Consider the following 9,452-nt stretch of genomic DNA (forward strand, 5'->3'; position numbering starts at 1 on the left):
ACAATTTTATACCGTTTATTCGCTACAAGTCTAATAAAGGGATATTGAATTTCTTGATAGACACTGGAGCGAATAAATCGTACATTAATCCGGAGCATGTGTTAAAGTGCCAGGAAACCAATCGACCCGCAATAGTGACTAATCAAAATGGCACATTTGTTATTGATAAAGTATTGCATGTCAATATGTTTCCTAGAAGCTTTGATAAAACTCTACCGTACCACGTATTCAAATTCCATAACTTTTTCGACGGTCTTATCGGATATGAAAATTTGGCTACTATGAATGCCAAAATCGATACCGGTAGCCATGAACTTTCGATTGGAAATATAAAATATCCTTTAGATAAATACTATCCAAGTTCCATGAACTTTCAGGAACAAACGGAAACCCTCATAGAGATACCGACTACTGCAGACGGGGCATTTCTCATTGAGGAAGAAATTAATTTGACAACAGGTGTCACATTACGACCTGGCCTTTATGCGGCTAGAAATAATCATGCCACTGTACACTTGTTTACTACTAGGCAAGCCAAACTGGAGAGATTAAAACCTTTTGAGAATGAACGTTTCTTTCTCAACCAACATGAAACTTTTCCGCAGCTTAACTTCCCTGCAGAACATTTGAATAAAGAAGAGGTTAAATTATTAGCCAAAACTCTTCGGCCCTTCAAGAGTGTTTTCTTCCATGATGGACAGAAATTGGATTTCACCCATCAAGTAAAGCACAAAATAGAAACCGGTGAAAGTAACCCCATTCACCAACGAACTTACAAGTACCCATACCATCTACGGGAAAAAGTAAGTGAGCAAATTCAGAAAATGTTGGAGACTGGAATCATAAGAGAATCCTCTTCTCCATGGACTTCCCCGATCTGGGTGGTCCCAAAGAAAACGGATAATTCAGGTATAAAGAAATATCGCGTAGTTGTAGATTATAGGAAACTGAATAAATTAACGCCAGCAGATAGATATCCTATACCCGAAATCAGCGAGATTTTGGATCGTCTCGGAAAAGCACAATACTTTTCTTTACTCGATTTAGCCAGTGGTTTTCACCAGGTAGAGGTGGAGCCGAACGATATTCCAAAGACGGCATTCAATGTCGACAATGGAAAATACGAGTTTTGAGAATGCTGTTCGGGTTGAAGAATGCGCCCGCGACATTCCAACGTTTAATGGATGCTGTTCTACGAAAACATCTGGGGATAAGATGTTTCGTCTATATGGACGACATCATTATCTTTTCAACTTCTTTAGATGAGCATATGAAGGACATTCAGAAAATCTTACAAACCCTTAAAGATGCTAACCTTAAGGTACAATGCGATAAGTCTGAATTTCTTCGTAAGGAAGTAGAATTCCTTGGACACGTCGTCTCTACAGACGGGGTGAAACCGAACCCAAAGAAAGTTGAGGCAATTAAAAATTGGCCTTTACCGAAAACATCAAAAGAACTAAAGTCGTTTCTCGGAACAATCTCCTACTACAGAAGATTTGTACCAGGATTTGCAAAAACTGCAAAACCAATGACTAGCCAACTTCGTGGCAAGAATAAATCAATTACTACCAATCCTGAATATGAATATGCCTTCGCTATAAGTTAAAGGATATCATGAGTACAACACTACTCTTGAGTTATCCAGACTTTAACGAACCGTTCATACCTGTTCATACTAACTACCGACGCCTCAAACTATGCTATCGGCGCAGTACTGACGCAAATGGTAGGTGGACACGAAAGACCAATTGCGTACCTTTAGCGAACACTCACTGATAAAAGCAGAGGAAAAGTATTCCGCAACTGCGAAAGAACTTTTAGCTATTTATTTCGCTGCAAAGAAATTATATTTGTATGGTAGAAGTTTTACTATTTACACGGACCATGAGCCATTGACGAAGGAAATTAAATTAACAGATGCAACAGGACGAGTAACTCGTCAACGGTTATATCTGGAGCAATTCGATTTCCAATTGGTTTACAAGAAAGGAAAACAAAACGTGGTAGCCGATGGATTATCTCGAATACCTCGCGTGGATGAATCTGAAATAAATTTACAAACCATTTTAGAAAACGAAGTACATGAAAACGATCCTATATACGGGCCGGAAATCATAAATAAATTTAGAAATCAGCTCATCATTAATATTACCAATAATAGAAGAAAGTCCCCTCACATTTATTATTTTATCTTTTCAGGTTATAGTAGACACGTATTCCACCAGGAGGAATATACCGAAGAACAACTATTGAATATTCTTAAAGCTCATTTATCTCCAAAAATAACAAATGGAATCTTTGCCCCACCTAATATTGCAAAATTGTGCTCTAAAATTCTAGATAAACATTTCAAGGGAATGCGAGTACAATTCTGCAATCTTAAGCTACCAGATCTAATTTCAAAAAAGACCAAGACGAATTTGTTCGTAAGAGTCACAACTTTAATCATAGAAGTTGGAAACTCACATATGCAGAGATTCGTCAATCATTCTACTTCCCAACCATGTCTTCAATTGTTAGGACCTTTGTAAAAATTGCTGGGATTGTAAATACGCTAAATATGAGCGTCATCCCTTTAAAATTCCAATCACACGTAGAATCTATGAAAGACCTTTAGAAAGTCTATTCATGGACGTCTACGTGAAAGAAAACGAAAAGTTTCTAACAATTATAGACTCCTTTTCCAAATTTGCGCAAATTTACAAAATCCTTCACGAAACTTCAGAAGAAATCATCGAAACGCTCATCAAGCAATTCAAAATTTTGGCCTACTGAAACAATTAACTTGCGATCAAGCCACTTATTTCCGCAGTCAAAATTTTAAGGAATTTCTAGAAACCCATGGTGTTGCCGTTCACTACGCTAGTAGTAGCAACAGTAATGGCACCATCGAGAGGTTCCATAATACACTTTTAGAAATGTATATGGCCAACCGCAGGAAATTCGACAAACTTTCACTTTACCAAGGACTGTCCATGACGACTGCCCTTTACAACGACACAAAACATGCCACGACGAATTTAGCACCGAGACAGATAGTATTTGGAAACTCGACGTCATTAGACTTAAAGGACATTAACTTAACAAAACAACGCACTATTACATATGACAGCAAGAGACAATATTGTGTTTGAGGCTAACAAACATAATTCCAAAATTAAAATACAGGACAAAGACTATGAGGATATTGAAGACGATACGGTTTTAGTTAAGACGAAGGGAAAAGCCTCTCCTTTTAGCAACCGATATAGACTAGTAGATATCAAAGAACAAAACGAAAAAACAATTACGGACGCAACAGGAATCAAAATTCATAAAAAGATACAAAGAAGTAACAAACTGACTAAAACTTGCTTTCCGACTTCCTTACAGATTATGGCTCGGTATACTGACGCAGACGACTCTAACGGATTTAAGACTACACGATGTAAAACAAAAATCCAATCATAATGATTCCCTTAGGAGAAGCTAGGATCAGTAACAGCTTTTTTAGAATAATGCATCCGATAAACCTTACAACCATTGAATCGACAATTGATGTGTACAATAATGTAACCCTAAACCGGAAAGCTTAATCACACCTTTTTGAGTTATCTATCAGGAGAAAAATAGGCAGAATTAATCTGTTGTTCAATAGAATTAGGCCACAGCGAATCAAACGATGGGAATCATTAGGTAGAGCGTGGAAATACATTTCTGGAAGTCCAGACGCCGACGATCTTAAAGTCATAAACTCTTCTCTAAACTCCTTGGTAGATGAAAATAATAAACAAATTCAGATAAATCACTTGTTTGAGAAACGTATGAGAAACTTGACAAAAACTTTCAATTCACTGTTAGATAACGAGCAGAATTTGGAAAAAGTAACATTCGATAGTTTAGACTCTTTGAATTTCATATTTGAGATTGATGAATTATTATACTATTTAGAGATAATTGAAGAATCTATAACACTAGCCGGACGAAGCATCCCAAGCAGTCGCATCATCCAATTCTGAAGAGCTTTCGGTTATTCGCCATACCCTCAACGATAACGGTTTTCGATTGAACTCGGTCGACGATATGTTGAACATTGCTAGCGCGTACGCAGTATATAACAACGAGATGTTCATGTATATACTCAAAATACCAAAAATCAAGGATGTGCAATACAAAATTGGTTTGATTGAACCCGTAATTGCCAATAATTTACGAATTCATCTAACGGCACAATTTTATATTGAAGGACAGAACGCATTTATGTCAAAAAAAACCCGTGTCCAAAGATGAAAGATCTCTCTATATGTTCCTCCAGCAACTTGGAACCGCCTACGGAGTGCATTCAACAATTAGTTTCAGGACAACACACAGCCAAATGTCCTATGGAACGAATTTACGAAGCTAAAACTATTCGTAAAATCACAGAAGGCAACATCATGGTTACAGGATCCAACATTACACTTTCATCAAATTGTTCATCCGAACGATTACTCAATGGGTCATTCCTCATACAATACTCCAATTGTACTGTGAAGCTGGACGACGAGGAGTATGCTAACTCTGACATGGAAATTCAACCATTCATCCCTACCACAGGAATTAAGGTCAGTCCAACTATACTGATAAACAATATCCCGTTACAGCATCTGCAAGAGATGCATTTAGAACACAGAAACCAGATAGATCATCTCAACTTAACTACGAACAATCTGCATTGGAAACTACATATGTTTGGATGGTTAACCTCATTATCAACAACAGTTATAATCATATGTATCCTGGGCCTGATCATAGCCATCATCTTTAAAATATTTAGTTGGAGAAAACATCTCACACTTAACACAAAAGAAGATATTCATATCAATTTCAGCCTAGCAACTGATGGATGTCCTGAGTCAAGAGATATACCACTTATCCCATTAGCAATAGAAGAAAGCCGAGGACGGCTTTCAAACTAAAAGGGAGCCGTTATGGAAACATCGGAACATCGTGCCACTCAGGTGCACCAATTGCAGTCAGACAACGTGATTTAACCCAAACTGCTAGATCAGCAGTTTGTACATTATAAATAACCCGCGAACGCGTGGCGCGTTCTCTTTCCTTTGTCAGCTTTGGACAATCACCGGTGGTGCTGTATTGTGTTAGTATTATTAATAAAAGTGTTTTAGAGTTACTAAGTCTTTTTTAAAAAGTGAATCCGTATCACGAATCCCATAAGTTAAATTCCGAAATTCCTATATTCCGAAATTCCTAAATTCCTATATTCTGAAATTCCTAAATTCCTAATTTCCTAAATTTCTAAATTCCTAAATTCCCAAATTCCTAAATTCCTAAATTTCTACATTCCTAATTTCCTAAATTCCTAAATTCCTAAAGTCCTAAATTCTTGAATTCCTTAATTCCTAAATTCCCCAATTTCTTAATTCCTAAATTCCTAAATTCCTAAATTCCCAAATTTCTAAATTCCTAAATTTCTAAATTTCCAAATTCCTAAATTTCTTAATTTCTAAAGTCCTAAATTTCTTAATGTTTAAATTCCTGAATTCCTAAATTCCTAATTTCCTAATTTCCTAAATTCCTAAATTCCTAAATTCCTAAATTCCTGAATTCCTAAATTCCTAAATTCCTAAATTTATAAACTTCTAAATTTCTAAATTTATAAATTACTTAATTTCTAAATTCTCAAATTCCCAAATTCTCAAATTCCCAAATTCCCAAATTCCAAAATTCCTAAATTCCTAATTTCCAAAATTCCAAAATTTCAAAATTTCAAAATTCCAAAATTCCAAAATTTCAAAATTCCTGAATTCCAAAATTCTAAAATTCTAAAATTCCTTTGTTCTGTAGTTCTCCTAGGAATTCCTCCAAGTGTTTCTACTTTGATTTTTTCAGGAGTTTCTCTTGGAATTTCTTCTGGAACTTGTTCTAGGACTCTTTCCAGTGTGTCCAGAAACTTTTCTTGGAGTTACTCTAGGCATTCATTAGGTGAAATTCCTGGCGAGACTCCTGGATGAATTATTGAAGAAGTTCTGCAGGAACTCCAAGAAGAACACAAAGAGAAATTCCTGAAAGAACTTCAGAAGAAATTCCTGGATGAAGTTCATAAGGAATTCTTGGAGGAATCCTTGAAGAAATATTTAGAGGGACTTCTGAAACAAGAAAAAATACTTGAGGAAGTAATGGTGGAACTTTCCTGAAGGAGCTACAGGAGGAATTCCTGAAGCAACTCCACGAAAAATTTCTGAAGGAAATCCAAAATTCCAAAATTCCAAAATTCCAAAATTCCAAAATTCCAAAATTCCAAAATTCCAAAATTCCAAAAATTCCAAAATTCCAAAATTCCAAAATTCCAAAATTCCAAAATTCCAAAATTCCAAAATTCCAAAATTCCAAAATTCCAAAATTCCAAAATTCCAAAATTCCAAAATTCCAAAATTCCAAAATTCCAAAATTCCAAAATTCCAAAATTCCAAAATTCCAAAATTCCAAAATTCCAAAATTCCAAAATTCCAAAATTCCAAAATTCCAAAATTCCAAAATTCCAAAATTCCAAAATTCCAAAATTCCAAAATTCCAAAATTCCAAAATTCCAAAATTCCAAAATTCCAAAATTCCAAAATTCCAAAATTCCAAAATTCCAAAATTCTGAAATTCCAAAATTCCAAAATTTCAAAATTCCAAAATTCCAGAATTCCAAAATTCCAAAATTCCAAAATTTGAAAATTCCAAAATTCCAAAAATTGAAAATTCCAAAATTCCAAAATTCCAAAATTCCAAAATTCCAAAATTCCAAAATTCCAAAATTCCAAAATTCCAAAATTCCAAGATTCCAAGATTCCAAAATTCCAAAATTTCAAGATTCCAAAATTCCAAAATTCCAAAATTCCAAAATTCCAAAATTCCAAAATTCCAAAATTCCAAAATTCCAAAATTCCAAAATTCCAAAATTCCAAAATTCCAAAATTCCAAAATTCCAAAATTCAAAATTCCAAAATTCCAAAATTCCAAAATTCCAAAATTCCAAAATTCCAAAATTCCAAAATTCCAAAATTCCAAAATTCCAAAATTCCAAAATTCCAAAATTCCAAAATTCCAAAATTCCAAAATTCCAAAATTCCAAAATTCCAAAATTCCAAAATTCCAAAATTCCAAAATTCCAAAATTCCAAAATTCCAAAATTCCAAAATTCCACAATTCCAAAATTCCAAAATTCCAAAATTTCAAAATTCCAAAATTCCAAAATTCCACAATTCCACAATTCCACAATTCCAAAATTCCAAAATTCCAAAATTCCAAAATTCCAAAATTCCAAAATTCCAAAATTCCAAAATTCCAAAATTCCAAAATTCCAAAATTCCAAAATTCCAAAATTCCAAAATTCCAAAATTCCAAAATTCCAAAATTCCAAAATTCCAAAATTCCAAAATTCCAAAATTCCAAAATTCCAAAAATTCCAAAATTCCAAAGTTTCAAAATTCCAAAATTCCAAAATTCCAAAGTCCCAAAATTCCAAAATTCCAAAATTCCAAAATTCCAAAATTCCAAAATTCCAAAATTCCAAAATTCCAAAATTCCAAAATTCCAAAATTCCTGAATTCCTAAATTCCTTATTTCCTAATTTCCTAATTTCCTAAATTCCTAAATTCCTAAATTCCTGAATTCCTAAATTCCTAAATTCCTAAATTTATAAACTCCTAAATTTCTAAATTTATAAATTACTTAATTCCTAAATTCTCAAATTCCCAAATTCTCAAATTCCCAAATTCTCAAATTCTCGAATTCCCAAATTCCAAAATTTCTAAATTCCAAAATTTCAAAATTCCATAATTCCAAAATTTCAAAATTCCTGAATTCCAAAATTCTTAAGTTCTAAAATTCCTAAATTCCTAAATTCCTAAATTACTGAATTTCTAAATTTCTAAATTTCTAATTTTCTAAATTTCTAAATTCCTAAATTCTCAAATTCCTAAATTCCTAAATTTCTAAATTCCTTAATTTCTAAATTTCTAAATTCTTAAATTTCTAATTCCTAAATTCCTAAATTCTTGAATTCCTAATTTCCTAAATTCCTAAATTCCTAATTTCCTAATTTCCTTTATTCCTAAAATCCTAAATTCCTAAATTCCTAGATTCCTAAATTCCCAAATTCCTAAATTCCTAAATTCCTATATTCCTAAATTCCTAAATTCCTGAATTCCTAGATTCCTAAATTCCTAACTTCCTTAACTCCTAAATTCCTAAATTCCTATATTCCTAAATTCCTAAATTCCTGAATTCCTAGATTCTCAAATTCCTAACTTCCTAAATTTCTTAATTCTTTAACTTTTAATTTCTAATTCCTAAATTCCTTAATTCCAAAATTCCTAAATTACGAAATTCCCAAACTCCTAAATTCCTAAATTTCCAAATTCCAAAATTTCTAAATTTCTAAATTTCTAAGTTCCTAAATTCCTTAATTCATAAATTCCTTAATTTATGAATTCCTTAATTCCTAAATTCCTAAATTCATAATTTCCTAAATTTCTATATTCCTAAATTCCTAAATTCCTAAATTCCTAAATTTCTTAATTTCTAAATTCCTAAATTTCTTAATTCCTAAATTCCTAAATTCCTAAATTCATTATTTCCTAATTTCCTAAATTCCTAAATTCCTAAATTCCTAAATTCCTAAATTCCTAAATTCCTAAACTTCAAATTCCTGAATTCCTAAATTCCTAAATTCCTAAATTCCTAAATTTCCAAATACTAAATTTCTCAATTCTTAAATTTCTAAATTTCTAGATTCCTGAATTCCTAAATTCTCAAATTCCCAAATTCCCAAATTCCTTAATTCCCAAATTCCTGAATTCCTAAATTCCTTAACTCCGAAATTCCTTAATTCCAAAAACACCTTAATTCCAAAATTCCAAACTTCCAAAATTCCAAACTTCCAAAATTCCAAAGTTCCAAAATTACAAAGCTCCAAAATTCCAAAATTCCTAAATTCCTTAATTCCTAAATTCCTAAATTCCTAAATTCCTAATTTCCTAATTTCCTAAATTATTAAATTCCTAATTCCTAATTGCTTGAAATTCCTGTATACATAAATTCTCAAAATCCCACAGTCCTGATTTTCAAAAAATCCAAATTTCCAAAATTTCTAAATTCCTTTCTTCAAATTTATTACATATTCCAAAATTCTTAAATTCCTAAATTCCTAAATTCCTAAATTCCTAAATTCCTAAATTCCTAAATTCCTAAATTCCTAAATTCCTAAATTCCTAAATTCCTAAATTCCTAAATTCCTAAATTCCTAAATTCCTAAATTCCTAAATTTCTAAATTCCTAAATTTCTAAATTTCTAAATTCCTTAATTCCTAAATTCTCAAATTCCTAAATTCCCAAATGCCTGAATTCCTAAATTCCTTAACTCCGAAATTCCTTAATTTCAAAAACTCCTTAATTCCAAAATTCCAAACTTCCAAAATTCC

General features: G+C 32.4%; 1 pseudogene; it reads left to right on the forward strand.

Moving 5' to 3' along the window:
• Positions 1-3,673: 3,673 nt before the first annotated feature.
• Positions 3,674-4,940, forward strand: LOC134206015 (uncharacterized; annotated as a pseudogene).
• The last annotated feature ends 4,512 nt before the right edge of the window (positions 4,941-9,452 follow it).

Source organism: Armigeres subalbatus, chromosome 1 (assembly GCF_024139115.2).
Source record: "Armigeres subalbatus isolate Guangzhou_Male chromosome 1, GZ_Asu_2, whole genome shotgun sequence".
Classification (NCBI taxonomy): Eukaryota; Metazoa; Arthropoda; class Insecta; order Diptera; family Culicidae; genus Armigeres; species Armigeres subalbatus.